Consider the following 18371-nt stretch of genomic DNA (forward strand, 5'->3'; position numbering starts at 1 on the left):
CGTTTTTTGGATTTTTTTTTTAATTTTGTATGTCAGCTGTTCAGCGTTGCCACTTGTCTGTTTTTTGTTGTATATTGTATGAAAACATTTTCTACATTTGCGGTGGCACCCAGTTAAAGTCGCTTCAATTTAAAACATACTTTAATTTTGACTATGATTGCAAATTAATAAAAAGCAGGTTTTTATTTTAAAGTTGTTTTTAAAATGAACCGACTTTAGTGTTTGACTATGATTATGGGCCATTGTTTCTTATAATGCTTAGAATAGCATTTTGAAAATATTATCTTTATAAGTAAAAGTTTTAAATACACGTGGCGCTAGAGTGGTCCATTAATGTTTGTAGTGGAAATTAGAAGTTAGTCAGTCGTATTATATTGGGTGTATAACATAAAAATGCGGGATTTACAATAGGTGGCGTATCTTTTGAACGCAGTTTTTGTTTTTAATAACTTATATTTATGTCATTTTGATGGATACATATCTGTCATTTATTCCCACTTAGTTATTGAACATTTTTTTGCTTCGAAAATGTCGAATTTTCATCCAACGAATCGTCAAATGCGGGAAGTTTTGCTGTACTTGAATTTGAAAAAAGTGCCGATGAAGCACACCGATTGCTCACCAAAACTTATGGTGAATGTGTTCCATTGGTTTCAACGTGCGAGAGATGGTTTGTTGACATGGAAGACAAAGATCGCCCAGGCCAGCCAAAAACATTTAAAGACCAAGAATTGAAAGCATTACTCCATGAAGATTGTTGCAAAACTCAACAAGAACTTGCCAAATCATTGGGAGCTACTCAAGCAGAAATTTCAAGACATTTGTGGCAGCAGGATTCATCCAAAAGCAGGGGGTTACTCTCTATTGCGTTGCGAAAGAAATATGGTACATTGGTACCCTTTATTGCGTTTTCGCATCGCACAAAAAATTAGTTTAAAATGTTTTTATTTACAAGTTTTGACATTTCATTTTTGACATTCTTCGCTATTGTTTATTTTGTGGTGCCTGTGTTGCTCCTTTATGCGAAAGCGTTTGCGTAGACCACACAGAGTACCAAAATGTATTCTTCTCGCATTTACCTTTCGTATCGAAATTGCTTTCGCATCGCAATAGAGAGTAACCCCGCAGGTAAATTGGGTACCTTACGAATTGAAGTTGAGAGACCTTGAAATACGATTTTGCATGTCCGAAAAGATGCTTTAACGCTATAAAAGAAAATATTTTTTGCATCGAATATTTACATACGTTGAAAAATGGATCCATTACAAAAATCCGAAGCGTAAGAGATCACACACAATTCAAAAGTGACGCAATACAAATTAATTTTTCGGGATTATATGCTTAAACTACGTACAAAACACTTGTTTTTCTTTAAAAAAATGTTTCAGTATATTTTGTTGTTGTAAACTAAAATTAAAATTTTGAGTTGCGTCACTTTTGAGCTGAGTGTGCGATACTCGATACCAAAGTCAAATATCCATTTAGCTATGGTAATACTCTGTATTTAGTAGGAGCAAGACCAGACTAGACTATCACAGGGAACTTTTACAGAACACAACTGATTCGTTTAAAGTGAACAGTCCGTAATATTTCATCATGACAACGCTAGGCCACATGTTGCAATACCTGTTAAAAAGTACTTATAATGAAGTAGTTGGGAAGTTTTACCTCACCCGCTTTATAGGCCAGACCGTAACCCGTCCGACTACTATTTATTTCGATCGATGCAGAACGCTCTCTCTGTGAACGCTTCACTTTGGAAGATAATATCCGATATTGGCTTGATTCGTTCTTGGCCTCAAAAGATGAACAGTTCTTTTTGCTTGGAATCCAAATGTTGCCAAAAAGATGAGAAAAGGACATAGATATGGACAATACTTTGAATAAATTTATATTGTACAAAAGTTAAAAAAACTAAACATTTGAGAATAACCTGCATTTTTAAGTATTTTTAACTTCAGGTTATTACTGGTTAATGAAGTCCAAGTAAAAAAATGTATTATTTGTTTAACAGTTATGGTCCAATAGAATACAGAAATAGTTATTAACAAACAAATGTTTCGGAAAGGGACCTTATATGAGAGCTATGAGCTATTATGGACCGATCGACATTAATTTTGGTTGTGTGATTTTTACCAGTTTTAATAGGCCGAAAATATCGAAATATGGACCGCCAGCCAGACGGAGAGACGGACATCGTTAAATCGACTCTGACTCGATCTATCGATCGATTATTGATCGTTACAAACATCAGCATTATGGTGTCCTGCTTAAAAATTTGTACAAATATACAAAAGACTAATTTTATAAATATTTTAAAGTTGTTTTCGAGACATGTCACTAAAAGTTCAAAATCACAAATCTCAAAAGCTATTGCTTTAAACATTTTCATAAAATTATATACTAAAAATTTTAAAGGACTTAACTTTATTTTTCAAATAATTAATATAAAATTTAAAGTTTTGACAGTGTATGATTTAAATGTTTTGTGAAGTTCACAGCGACTCTCATTAATATTCCGTTTTTTTATTCGAGTTATTAAAAGTCAACCAAATTAATAGAAAATAATAAAAAACCGGTGATATTATTTTTTTATTCATAAGACATATTAAGAGATAAAAAAAAACTTATTTAAGAATTCTGAATATCAACATAAATAAAAACAAAAACAAACAAACTTAAATAATTCACTTCATTATTACTGTATAAATATAAATTTAAAAAAATAATTAAATCTGGTGGTGATAGCCCTTATTTTTTAATGTGTGTGAAGATAAATTCGTATTTAACTAGCACAGACAAAAACCACATTTTTTAACATTGCTCATTTTACAGTCAACAGAGCACTGTTAATCACTTAACAGTCTTGATAATTGAATTATAATACCAAAATACGTCTGAAATAGGTATCAGAAATAATTTCAGAAACAATTTCAGAAATATAAAAAATTAAAAAAAATATTTCAGATGTTTTTTTATAATAATATTAAAAAAAAAACATTTTGAAAAAAGTCACTTTTATGATGAAGTTCAGGCGACGAATTTGGAAAAATATGGAGTTGCACACGTAACCCACTATATACGAATGGTAGTCCAATGGGTCCTAAATGCGACTGCATAAGTCGAATTTCTGAAATAATTTTGGAATTTGAGAAAAACAGTTTTTAAAAAAAGTCTATTTTGAAAAAAGTCACTTTTATGATGAAGTTCAGGCGACGAATTTGGAAAAATATGGAGTTGCACACGTAACCCACTATATACGAATGGTAGTCCAATGGGTCCTAAATGCGACTGCATAAGTCGAATTTCTGAAATAATTTTGGAATTTGAGAAAAACAGTTTTTAAAAAAAGTCTATTTTGAAAAAAGTCACTTTTATGATGAACTTCAGGCGACGAATTTGGAAAAATATGGAGTTGCACACGTAACCCACTATATACGAATGGTAGTCCAATGGGTCCTAAATGCGACTGCATAAGTCGAATTTCTGAAATAATTTTGGAATTTGAGAAAAACAGTTTTTAAAAAAAGTCTATTTTGAAAAAAGTCACTTTTATGATGAACTTCAGGCGACGAATTTGGAAAAATATGGAGTTGCACACGTAACCCACTATATACGAATGGTAGTCCAATGGGTCCTAAATGCGACTGCATAAGTCGAATTTCTGAAATAAGTTTGGAATTTGAGAAAAACAGTTTTTAAAAAAAGTCTATTTTGAAAAAAGTCACTTTTATGATGAAGTTCAGGCGACGAATTTGGAAAAATATGGAGTTGCACACGTAACCCACTATATACGAATGGTAGTCCAATGGGTCCTAAATGCGACTGCATAAGTCGAATTTCTGAAATAATTTTGGAATTTGAGAAAAACAGTTTTTAAAAAAAGTCTATTTTGAAAAAAGTCACTTTTATGATGAACTTCAGGCGACGAATTTGGAAAAATATGGAGTTGCACACGTAACCCACTATATACGAATGGTAGTCCAATGGGTCCTAAATGCGACTGCATAAGTCGAATTTCTGAAATAAGTTTGGAATTTGAGAAAAACAGTTTTTAAAAAAAGTCTATTTTGAAAAAAGTCACTTTTATGATGAAGTTCAGGCGACGAATTTGGAAAAATATGGAGTTGCACACGTAACCCACTATATACGAATGGTAGTCCAATGGGTCCTAAATGCGACTGCATAAGTCGAATTTCTGAAATAATTTTGGAATTTGAGAAAAACAGTTTTTAAAAAAAGTCTATTTTGAAAAAAGTCACTTTTATGATGAACTTCAGGCGACGAATTTGGAAAAATATGGAGTTGCACACGTAACCCACTATATACGAATGGTAGTCCAATGGGTCCTAAATGCGACTGCATAAGTCGAATTTCTGAAATAATTTTGGAATTTGAGAAAAACAGTTTTTAAAAAAAGTCTATTTTGAAAAAAGTCACTTTTATGATGAACTTCAGGCGACGAATTTGGAAAAATATGGAGTTGCACACGTAACCCACTATATACGAATGGTAGTCCAATGGGTCCTAAATGCGACTGCATAAGTCGAATTTCTGAAATAATTTTGGAATTTGAGAAAAACAGTTTTTAAAAAAAGTCTATTTTGAAAAAAGTCACTTTTATGATGAACTTCAGGCGACGAATTTGGAAAAATATGGAGTTGCACACGTAACCCACTATATACGAATGGTAGTCCAATGGGTCCTAAATGCGACTGCATAAGTCGAATTTCTGAAATAATTTTGGAATTTGAGAAAAACAGTTTTTAAAAAAAGTCTATTTTGAAAAAAGTCACTTTTATGATGAACTTCAGGCGACGAATTTGGAAAAATATGGAGTTGCACACGTAACCCACTATATACGAATGGTAGTCCAATGGGTCCTAAATGCGACTGCATAAGTCGAATTTCTGAAATAATTTTGGAATTTGAGAAAAACTGTTTTTAAAAAAAGTCTATTTTGAAAAAAGTCACTTTTATGATGAAGTTCAGGCGACGAATTTGGAAAAATATGGAGTTGCACACGTAACCCACTATATACGAATGGTAGTCCAATGGGTCCTAAATGCGACTGCATAAGTCGAATTTCTGAAATAATTTTGGAATTTGAGAAAAACAGTTTTTAAAAAAAGTCTATTTTGAAAAAAGTCACTTTTATGATGAATATCTGTGCAGACAATTTTTGTTCTCAGCAATAAACTTATTGTGGATAAATAAAATATGTGTAAAAGAACTGCTATATTGCTACTTCGTACTCTCTCCCTGTTTTTAACATTCCTGTCTAACGATCCACTCATTTTTTTTCTTCAACTTTTTTTACTATTGTTTTTAGTTTTTGTATTATAATTCTAAGAAAAAAAAGTCAGTTTTGGTACAATCTGTGACCAGGCGAATATGTATAAGGTGTAGTCAATTTTACAACAAGTACAAATTTTATAAAAACCACATGTAATTTGTTTTGATTTATGTTGGCTGCTCTATAAAAGTCTGCCTGTTGTTTTACGTTTTCTATAGTATTCGATACAACAACCACTAGATAACTTGACATGTCAGCCTCTTTAGAGTCAGAACAAGTGAAACTCTAAATTGAATTTGCATTGGACAGTATTTTAACTTTTTATTTAGTTATAAGTTCATCATAAAAGTGACTTTTTTCAAAATAGACTTTTTTTAAAAACTGTTTTTCTCAAATTCCAAAATTATTTCAGAAATTCGACTTATGCAGTCGCATTTAGGACCCATTGGACTACCATTCGTATATAGTGGGTTACGTGTGCAACTCCATATTTTTCCAAATTCGTCGCCTGAACTTCATCATAAAAGTGACTTTTTTCAAAATAGACTTTTTTTAAAAACTGTTTTTCTCAAATTCCAAAATTATTTCAGAAATTCGACTTATGCAGTCGCATTTAGGACCCATTGGACTACCATTCGTATATAGTGGGTTACGTGTGCAACTCCATATTTTTCCAAATTCGTCGCCTGAACTTCATCATAAAAGTGACTTTTTTCAAAATAGACTTTTTTTAAAAACTGTTTTTCTCAAATTCCAAAATTATTTCAGAAATTCGACTTATGCAGTCGCATTTAGGACCCATTGGACTACCATTCGTATATAGTGGGTTACGTGTGCAACTCCATATTTTTCCAAATTCGTCGCCTGAACTTCATCATAAAAGTGACTTTTTTCAAAATAGACTTTTTTTAAAAACTGTTTTTCTCAAATTCCAAAATTATTTCAGAAATTCGACTTATGCAGCCGCATTTAGGACCCATTGGACTACCATTCGTATATAGTGGGTTACGTGTGCAACTCCATATTTTTCCAAATTCGTCGCCTGAACTTCATCATAAAAGTGACTTTTTTCAAAATAGACTTTTTTTAAAAACAGTTTTTCTCAAATTCCAAAATTATTTCAGAAATTCGACTTATGCAGTCGCATTTAGGACCCATTGGACTACCATTCGTATATAGTGGGTTACGTGTGCAACTCCATATTTTTCCAAATTCGTCGCCTGAACTTCATCATAAAAGTGACTTTTTTCAAAATAGAATTTTTTTAAAAACAGTTTTTCTCAAATTCCAAAATTATTTCAGAAATTCGACTTATGCAGTCGCATTTAGGACCCATTGGACTACCATTCGTATATAGTGGGTTACGTGTGCAACTCCATATTTTTCCAAATTCGTCGCCTGAACTTCATCATAAAAGTGACTTTTTTCAAAATAGACTTTTTTTAAAAACTGTTTTTCTCAAATTCCAAAATTATTTCAGAAATTCGACTTATGCAGTCGCATTTAGGACCCATTGGACTACCATTCGTATATAGTGGGTTACGTGTGCAACTCCATATTTTTCCAAATTCGTCGCCTGAACTTCATCATAAAAGTGACTTTTTTCAAAATGTTTTTTTTTTAATATTATTATAAAAAAAAACATCTGAAATATTTTTTTTAATTTTTTATATTTCTGAAATTGTTTCTGAAATTATTTCTGATACCTATTTCAGACGTATTTTGGTATTATAATTCAATTATCAAGACTGTTAAGTGATTAACAGTGCTCTGTTGACTGTAAAATGAGCAATGTTAAAAAATGTGGTTTTTGTCTGTGCTAGTTAAATACGAATTTATCTTCACACACATTATTTTTTATAATCTCAGAAAGACTATTTGGCATGTTATAAAAATATTTTCGGATTTCAGAAACAGACATATAAAATTCGAATATTAATGACAGTCACTGTATGTGAAATTTTAATTTTTTTTTTCAATTTTCAAGACGACCTATTTTAGGACCGCAAAGGGTCTCTAGTCAAAGAGTTTATGATTTGAAAAACACTTGTAATGCACAATAACTTTTGTAGATTTCGTTAAAATCGGATGTGAGAAATCCGAAATGTGCTGTTTTCTGTAATCTTTGGGATGGATTCTTCATATAGCTAATTTGGCTCTCAAAAACTCGAAATTTTAAATAAAATGTGCAGCCTCAAATTTTTAGTATTGGGTTTTCAGATGACGAAGCAATACAAATGGAAATTTCAGAAATACAATTGGAAAATGCTGAAATACAATTAGAAAATTCTTGAATTTGGAAAATTCTGATATACAATTGGAAATTTCTGAAATATACAATTGGAAAATTCTGAAATACAATTAGAATTGTCTAAAATACAATTGGAAATAGTTGACCTAAAGGTCAACAAATTTCTAATTAATCTTATTAAAGCAAATAAATCTTTAATTCATTTTAATTGAAAATTCTGATGGAAAAATTTTAAGGTGTATCCCTAATTATTTTTTTGTTTGGAAACTTATTTTAAAAATCATTAAAAATGTCATATGAATTTTCTTAAATATCAAAAATGTTCCTGTATATTTGGTTTTATAATGAAACAAATGCTTTTGGAATTGAAAATTGTTTGTTTATAAGAATGACGTTTTGAAAAATTAAAAAATAAACTACTATTCGCTACTAATTAGTAGAATAGTAGTGCAAATGTTCACCATATTATATATGAATATTAAAAGATATATTTATATTTTTTTGAAATTTTCCCAGAAACAATTAAATATGTACAAAATTTATGCATAATTTTTTGTGTGTAAAAATTTTGTTTTTAATATTTGTTTAAACATTTTTTGCACTAATTATTTTCACACTAAATTTAAAAATAGTTTAATTATTGTTTTTATTTTTTTTTTGTTCAACCAAGCACACTAATCTGTAGATATTTACATAAAAACTATGTCTTAAAATAAAACATTTTTTCTTAATTTTTTAATTTGGACACTGGAACGTATACGTTTTGCACTGGTAGCCATACGAATAAATATTACGTATAATTAAAAGATTTTATTACTGGCAGACACCGAGACGTATGAGTGTCGCAAAAACACACAAATAAATGTGGATGTGTAAACTCGTTTTATGTTTTTCGGGGCAATTATTTCTAATGTAAATGAAAAGTTATAATTTAAAAAAATAATACAAATTTTCACAGTATGTAGTTATTGTTTTTTTATTTTCCATAATTAGAGGATTTTAATAGACACTTGAACATATGAGTAATAAATTGAATTTATTACATGCATCTATTTTTTTGTTAATTATTTCAAAATTATTGTTCGAAATGAATTTTTAAGATGCTGTAAAACTTTTATTTTTTGGTTATTTTTACATTTTTTCAATTTATTATTATTTTTTTATTCAAAATATTTACTTTTGCTTGTTTAGATTAAAACGATTATTGTATTTTTTTTTTTTTTTCAAATAAACATTTTTAATTTTGCAAATTCACGATATTTTCCATATAATCAAGCAAACAGTTTGCTTAAATTTTATTCCGTTTATTTTAGTTTCAATTCCTTACGTTACACTATCTAAACACTAACTGATGCTGGAAAATGTTCTTTACGTACTCAAACAGCCAACAGTCAAGTCAGCTTGTCGGAAAACTCATCGTACTTCATATTTATTTTTTCGTGTTTTTCCTGCTTATTGAATTTCTCTTACAAAATGTTTTTGCCAACATCATCTTTTAGTTCATCTCGTACAATTGTTATATTCGTTCGTTTGCTTTTGGTACTCATCACCGTCATTGTAGTAATCATCATCACCGCCAGCATCAGCACCCACAACAATGAGTATTCCTTCGTTTCAACTCAAATTCATTCAGTCTGTCTGCAAGTTCAGTATGTGTGAATTATTTAGTTTGAATACTTTTCTTTCTTTTTTTTCCTTTTGCAAACTGTTTTACCTGAGAAATTTTTAAATGCTTTCAAAATTTGCTGGTTTTCAGTATTTGTATAATAAAATATTTAATAATTAACAAGGTGATTAAAATTTATGTATTTTAAACCTTTTTACTTTCAGATATTTTACAGACTAACAAAGAATATTTGGTACAAATTTCCTTTAAATAAGTGAGTAAGTAAAATAAAAAATAAATACATAGAAAAGAACTGATTTCTAAGTATTTTAAATTCAACTGCATTCAATAATTTTGTATTTAATCTGGTATTCATGTGCTCAAAAACTAAATTTTCGAATATGTTCTACTAAATTTGGAGTTTTGAATTTGATAATTTCGATAATTGAATACACAATTTTCTTTAAAAATATTATTATGCAAAAAAAAAAATAGAGTACAAACATTTTGTTGTTGAAAAAAACTATGGCGTTACGTCGTTGGAAATGTCCTTGAAATTCCTATCATCAATCAAATCTATATCTGGATAAAAAAATTGTTAAAAAATCGATCGTGGCCGATTTTCTCGATTTTAAATAGTAACCTTACCGGTACTATATCAGATATATTTATATATGACTCATGTATATAAGTTATTTGGGGGCTACAGAAAGTGGATTTCAACATACAGATTGATAGACGAACGGACGGATGGATTGACGGACATAACGTAACTTGATGGTCACTCAAAGTGAAAGGTATATAAAGTTATTGTAAATACAGTTTTCGTATTGGGAGCATGACTTAAAAATGCGCGATTTTATTCAAATCTTACTTTTATTTTGAAACATTTTTTCAATATAAATTTATTCAAAGTATTGGCCATTGTTAGCTATGACCTTTTCCCATCTTTCTGGCCAAATATGGATTCCGAGCCAAAAAAAAATGCTCATCTTTTGAGGCCAAGAACAAATCAAGCCAATTTCGGATACTCTGTTGAAAAGAGAAACATATCCTAGAGAGCATTCTGCTTCGGTCGTAGTAAATAGTAGTTGGACAGGGCATGGTCTGAACTATAAAGCGGATGAGGCAAAACTTCCCAATAACTTCATTATAAATACTTTTTAACAACATGTATTGCAACATATGTCCCTAGCGTTGTCATGATGGAATATTACAGAAATTTCCATTGTTATTGCTATTAAAATTTTCTGAAATACAAATAAAAATTTCTGGAATACAATTAGAAACTTTTTAAGTATATTAAAAATTCTGAAATACTATTAGAAATTTCTGAAATATAAATGCAAAAATTCTGAAATATAATTGAAATATTCTGAAATTCAGTTATAAAATTCTGAAATATAATTGGAATATTCTGAAATTGAGTTATAAAATTCTGAAATATAATTGAAAATTTCTGAAATACAATTTGAAATGGTGTAGTTTTTTCTGTGTATGAGAATACAAGTTTAAATATTGAGTTTATTTCTCATTTTATTTAAAATAATTCTGAAATATAATTCGAAATTTCTGAAATTCAATTGGAATTTTCTGAAATGTAATTAGAAATTTCTGAAATACAATTAGAAATTTTTGAAATACAATTTGAAATGGTGTAGTTTTTTCTGTGTATGAAAATCCAAGTTTGAATATTGAGTTTATTTCTCCGTTTATTTAAAATAATTTTTTTTTTTACATTTTCACTTTTATACTCCTCACTTCCTGACCTTATGTGAACTCTTTTGCAAAAGATTTTCAAACTCCCTTTCAAACATCTATTGAAGAGAAAGTATTTCAATGTGTTTTGTTCTCCAAACATATATGGCCTTCAAACATAAACACAACTTGTATGATTTGATATTTAATATTACAACAAATAAATAAAGCAGCACATTTATTTATCTTACTGTCAGAGAAAAACCAACATCATTCTTTATAAAAAGGAAATGTCCTTGAAAATATTGAATAGTTGGAGTCAATTATTTATTTTATTGTTCCGTTATAGTTATAGTTATAGCTGTGTTTTGTTGTCAAGTTGAAGTGAATATTGGGCACTATTTTGTCAATATTTAATGAATTACACTATAGAAAGTTGTAAATTTTTTATGATTGAAGGTTTTTTTGCATATATGAGAATAATAAATGGCAGAATGAGTGTGGTGTTATATTTGGCTGTGACGAATCTTATATAGCCACCACTAATAATTTTTCGGATTTTTGTATATTTTAATCGACAACTTTTGTCCAAAATTTGTCTTTATTCTTAAGAGCTTTTACATCGTTTTGTTTAAAATTTAAGCAGGTTTTAATAATAACAAAATTAGTAGAAACAAGTAAGAGAGCTATATTCGGCTGTGCCGAATCTTATATGCCTTTCACCAAATTATACTTTAAAATAAATTTATTTAAATATTTTTAGGTAAACAAAATTTAAATTTTTTATTTTAAATTGCTTTTCAAAATTTTTAAAAATTTTTTTTTTTAATAAAAAAAAATATTCGGGTTAAAATTTGTATTCCCCGATTTTGATCCATTGTTGGTCCAACTTACTATAGACATATATACATCGTTGCAATGGACTTTGAAATATCTATCATTAGATATCCATATTGTCTATATTAATGACTTAGTAATCCAGATATAGATCAAAAATAGGGGTTTTTCCTCAGCCATTTATGGGCCGATTTGTCGATTTTAAATAGCAACCGATCCGGAAGAATTCCCGATATATTGATGTATGAATCATGTATGATACTATTTGTTATTTGATTTCATTTAATTTAATTATTTGTATTAAGAATAACATAACCAACCGATCGATAAATATTTCGATGTTCAAGTACAGGGGTTTGGTCAAAAAAGCATGGACGTTCTAAAAGTATCAAAAAATTGCATATAAGCGGCTGAAATTTATTCCAAAAATAAAGAATAAAATATGTGATCGAAAAAAATCGGTCATTCAAATTTCGGATTACATATACAGGGTTTGTCCAAACAATCATGGACGTTTGAAAAGCATCGAAAAAATTAGGTTATTCATGTAAATGCCTGAAATTTAGTCCAAAAATGAAGAATAAGTGATTGGAAAAAATGGTCGTACAAATTTCGGAATACATATACAGGGTTTGGCCAAACAAACGTGGACGTTTTGAAATAATCGAAAAAGTTAGGTTATTCAAGTAAAATTTGAAATTTGGTGTACATTTAAGAAAAACACACTTGATCCATCGCAAAAAATATTATAAATTGCATATAGGAGTTGGCCAAATAAACATTGACCTTAAAAAAGTATCGAATAAAGTATGTAATTTTTGTAAATGGCTTCAATTAGGTTTATAATTAAAAATAACATAAATGATCCATTGAAAAAATTTCGACATACAAATACATGGTTTGGCCAATTCAGCATAGACGTAAATAACTCTCAAACTTACATAATTTTTGAAATTGACCAACAAAATACAAAAAAAATGTGTAATCTGAAATCGTTCTGGTTATTAGAATGGCACACAGGGGTAACTTTAGTTACCCCTTCCAAAATATTGTAGCCATAACTGTAAATTCGGTCACTAATATAGAACCATTCGATTGGCAACAAATTCGTTTGCTAGCACGAATCTGTTTTCTCTGTGCAGATAATTGCAGCTGAAATTTATAGCACTTACTCTTGATACTTTACAGTATTAGATGTAATTTACACTTAACCTCTAATAGCCCCATTTAATTTGTTCTGGCCTTTCAAACTTTTTTTAATTTAGTTTCTATAGATTTTAAACTAGTTCCAAATCATTTCACTTTTATATAAAAATAACATGCAAAAACTCCTTAATAACTACGTAGAATGGTTAACTGCTAATTGTTTTATAAAAGCATGTGCTAATTTGCAAAAAAAAACTTTAAAAAAAAAGCTCAGGCTTCTTCAATTCAAAAGTAAAAAAATCCCATTTTTCTAATATTAAAATGACAAGAAAAAACCTTTGACTTTACAGCACTATAAATAACCATATAGTTACTTTATAGCCAAAATAATAATGATACTGTATATTCTGAAGTGTTAAGAAAAATTTACCATCAACATTTTTTAAAAATTAAAAAAAAACAAAAATGGTTAAAAATTGGAAAAAAAATTTTTAACCTGAATTGTTTTTTCAAAATTAAATAAATAAATTAAAAAATAAATAAAAAATTAAAAGCAATTTTGAAAAACAAAATTTTAATTGTGTTTACCTAAAATTATTTAGACTTTGCATCTAAAGTATAACTTGGTGAAGGGTATATAAGATTCAGTACAGCCGAATATGGCTCACTTACTTGTTTCTATTTAAAGTTATCCTCTATAAAAAAAACTCCTGATAGAAATAATATTAAAATTTTAATATTTGTAGCTAATTTACTTTAAAAATATATGTGTATTAAAAATCACAATGTTCTTCATACTAAATTGTTTAAAATTTTTCTGGTACTTAAATAAAGTACCTACTTTGTACCAAACAGCAGCTGTACAAGTTATTTTTCGTTTAATTAATATACAAGTACATACTTGTTTTTAATACAAACATATTTATAAAACATTTATAAATGTGAGTACAAATATAAATATTTGCAAACAAAACCAATTTAAAAAAAAAAATTAAACATTCATATAAAAAAAAGAATATAATATTAATCTTCACAGTTCGATAAAATTGTTGAATGGCCAAAATATATGTTCTAAACAATATTAAAAAAAAAATCTAAAATCTACACTCAAATACTTGTGTACTACGCCAACAATTAAAACAACAATAACATCATCATCAACTACAACAACAACAAGAAAAACAACTAATAACATCAATAAAAATGAAAATAATTATTCAAAAATTTATTTTCTAGATTGTTAAAATTGGCTGGAGAAATTAAGCATAGAAAAAAATAAGGTGAAAATTATTCCAATTTTATAAATAGTACTACTTGTTCGATTAATTTATTTTTTTTTATATTTTTTTTTGCAAAATTAATACAATAAACATTTATAGTATTTTATGTCGTCATTAAGTTTTTCTTGTTTAAAGGAAAATTTAAATTTATAACGAAATTATGTCAGTATTTGAATTTAATGTCTACTAAAACGTCATTTAATAATTTATATCAGTTTAGTTTGATTGATAGAATTGGCACATTAATCAATTATAAATTATTTTGTTTAAATTCTCTGTTATAGGAGAAGCTAAACCTTAAGAATGTAGGATTTGTGAAAATGACAATTATAAATACTGGATTAGTTATCTAGACTTAGGGCTTTCAAAACCTTTAGGTCTTAAAAATATGCACCGATAAATGCAAAGTGCTTCATTTTGGCACAATGTATATAATCTCCATATAATCCAGCTACTTTTTATTGCTCGCAATTCTAAGAAGATCGAGTAGTTACTATTTGGCTTGGAGTAGCAATATGCAAATACTCGATACTCATTACTTAATACATTGTCAGCACTATAATGCACATAATGTTGGGTAGAATCAAAATATTTTGAAAATTAATTTGGAAAGACATTTCTAACTGGCTGATCCGATTGACATGAAATTTCACATATGCATAGCAGAGGAGTATTCAAATTTAAATTTTGTCAACACCTCAGGAGCCGCGATTTAGGTCATCACAGTAGGCCACCTTATAAATTTATTATGTTTCGCCCAAAATCAGAGAATATTCAAAAAGCCTCTCTTAATTTCAAAATTGCATCTCACTAATTTCATTTCAATTTTTAAAATAATCGATCATAAATTTGAAAATTGAGATAAGGTTGAATTTTCATACTTCTTTGAACTAAAAATCATTATCATGTTCGCTTACAAATGTAGACTTAAATAAGTAATCCAATAATAATCTTCATAAAAAATTTTTAAAAATTATTCTTAAAAAAAAAAATTTAATGTGGAAAATATATTTCAAATCAATTTGAATTAAGAAAAATGTTATCATTCAAAGGTTTAATTAATTTTAAAATACATTAATTATAAAAAGTTCTATATACCAGATTATTTATATACAATTGCAAGTCATTACCAAATTAAACAAATTTTTTTTTATCGAATTTTTGTGTTCTAAAATCCGAAAGATGGGATTCCTAAACATGAAACAGTTTTAGATATATTTCAAATTAACCAAACCCGAACCGATACCAAAAAATACGAAAATTGGGTTTTTTGCGTATTTGTTATCAAAACGCAAAAAATTTAATTGCGATATATTAACGAACAAATTTTTTATTGATTATCATATATTTCTGAATTCTTCAATTTCATAATGTTTGTCTAAATATTAGACTTGAGTATAGGAGGGTTCCTACGTGGGGAAAATTTCCCGGGAATATATTTTGGTAAATTTTCGGAGATGTTTTTCGGGAATTTCTTTATACGTTTTAGTCTTAAAGTTACAATATTATATTTGCTCCAAGGTTAGATCTATTGGATAGTAAGTCAGATACAATTTTTTCAACAAGATCGGTCAAGAACTCTCTGAGTTATAGGGGGCAACATTTTACATTTTGGCCAAACATGTGTTTTTTTCTCATCCATGTAACTTATTACCTATTGTTCTTAGCAAAATGTGTCCCAAAAAGATTCTTTATTCTTTCAAAAAAAGAATATTTAAAAAAATAAAAAAATTTTAATATTTTTTTTCCGAAATCAAAAACTTTTTTGACTTTTTTTTCAAAATGGGCCTTTTTTCATAAAAGAAAGCTTAGATATTTTCCTTGAAGACCTATTTGGTCGCTTATTGGGATGCGAGTTCGATATCTATCAAAATACAGTGGAATCGGAATAGAGTGAACTAATTAATGCAAGGCCTGTTCACTTTTTCCAATAAATTCACTTTATCGAGACTAAAAAATTATAAAAAATTCAAAAAAATGTATGTCAAAAATGTACATTTTATTATATTTTTATAAAGGAACAAATAAATCATTAATGGTTGCTTGTTTTGTACATGTACTTTTGGCATTTTGTACTGCTAAATCACGAAATTTGTAAAACTAAGATATTTTCATAATCTTTAGTATTGTTCTCAGCCCAGTCAATGGCTTTTTCAAAAATTTGAACAGCTTGAGTTGCTGCTTTATACCCTTGAAGCCAGCCTGCGATTGCATTGAAACCTCCTGATCGTATAACTGCTCGTATATTTTTTGCTAAAAATGTAACTCCCACTCCATTGTCCATATCTTTAATTATTTCTTGCTAAACTTTTATAAACTCAAGACATAAAATTTTTGAGTTAAAACATTTATTTGGATATATGTATATCCCACTCGAATCCCACTACGAGACCAAAAAGCTCATAAAGGAATAGACCTAAGCTTTCTTTTGAGCATAAAAAATTTAATAAATTTGAAGAAATGGATTCTGAATTAAGTGGGTTCTAGCTGAACTAAAATTTTAGTTGGAAACCTTGACTTTTTTAGGGCCATCCTAATTCACATACGAATGAGTTACTATGTATGTATTCAATTCAAATGATTTAAATAGAACTTTATGTTATTTTGTTCATTCAGTCTTATTGTTTAGCAGCACATTCATCTGTCCATCTCTCCATGATGATTTTATACCAACCAACTAAAAATAATTTCATTTCCAGTGGTTTTACTTCCATTATAGATCGTAAAAAAACGTTGTTTATTTTTTGCCACAAACAAAATAAATAAATTTTTGCAACAAAATAAAACAAAAGCGATAGCGTAATATTTAGATGAAATTTGTAAAAATCATTATTTTTTTCCATTTAATTTTGTTTAGTTTTTCCCCCGTATAGATAACTAGTAGATTACTGACTGACTGTCTGTCTGTTCGATTGACTAGTCATGTTGGCGTGAAAAACACACTTTGCATTCATGTCAAAAATTTGAATTTGTTTGATTGTTTCTTTGCGAGAAAAACGTAACGATTTGTTGCGGCATGTCAAGATGATGGCACGTTTGTGAGTTTGGAAAATGTGTGTTAATTTTAAATTTGTATAAGAATAAAATTCAATTCAAAAATCAATGAACCAATAGATATTTGTAACAAAACTAATTGGACTTGTATTATAAATTGATTTTATAATAAAATATCAGTACAGTAAAACTCGGTTGTAACATACATATTCCCATTTATTACTGACTTATTTCAAAGTTCCAATGTTTTGGTATCCATGAGTATCAACTTGAAAATGCATTTTTACAAGTTAGCATCTGTTACACAAAATTGCCCTTACCACTCATGGTGAAAGGTATAAAATAATGTCTAAAGCTTATTTCTAATATATTTTATTTAATCATTCACTTAATTTTATTAAGCTACATAGTTTGAAATGGATTTGAATTTAAATCCATTTCAAACTATGTTAGATTATCATAGATCAAAAAGTTAAATTATGCAATTAGGAATTAATTCTGTGGTCATATGGAAGAGTAATGAAACAGATTTTAACTAGAAAATGTGACAAATCTTCTACATATATTTACCTTTGATGTCTAATAAATTTAATACCAATATGTTAAGTTACAGATTTTTTGAAAGAAACTATAAAAATTGCACAAAATTGGGAATAAGTACTTTAAAATTTTTGTTTTCGACTTAAGCTGTTCTTCCATACGAACACAGAATTATACAATGAAATAATTCAATACGTTTGAATTCAGCCTTTGAATTCTTTAAAAGAATGTTTAAGACATTACACTTTATTTTATTTTTAAAATGTATTTAATAACACTGCTAGTTGAAAACACGGTCAAGCGGGGCACCCGGTGGGTTAAATTAATTCGAGTACCCCGAATTCTGTGGTGCTAACCGTTTTTTTATGTTAGCCCGTATTTTCGGGATATACCGTTATTTCAAAAATGGAGGAGGTTGCTCAACATATATTCTGGTAACTCAAAAACGGTTTAGTTTGTTGAATAAAATTTATAAAATCAAAAGTTTTGCACAGATTTGAATCATTTAGAGCTTGTTTTGTTTGGAACTTTATTTTCTATATGCTTAGAAAAAAATAACAGCGTAGCTTCATTTTCCAATTTTTATTTCGAAAAAATTTCGAAATTTTTCTAAAAAAATATTTTTTTTTTGCTCAAAAAAATTATATTTCTAAAACGACTGCAAAAATTAAAAACGTGTTAAGCCTTACTTAAAGGTTATTTAATTGCGAAATTTCGATTTTT

Source organism: Calliphora vicina, chromosome 4, assembly GCF_958450345.1.
Source record: "Calliphora vicina chromosome 4, idCalVici1.1, whole genome shotgun sequence".
Taxonomy (NCBI): domain Eukaryota; kingdom Metazoa; phylum Arthropoda; class Insecta; order Diptera; family Calliphoridae; genus Calliphora; species Calliphora vicina.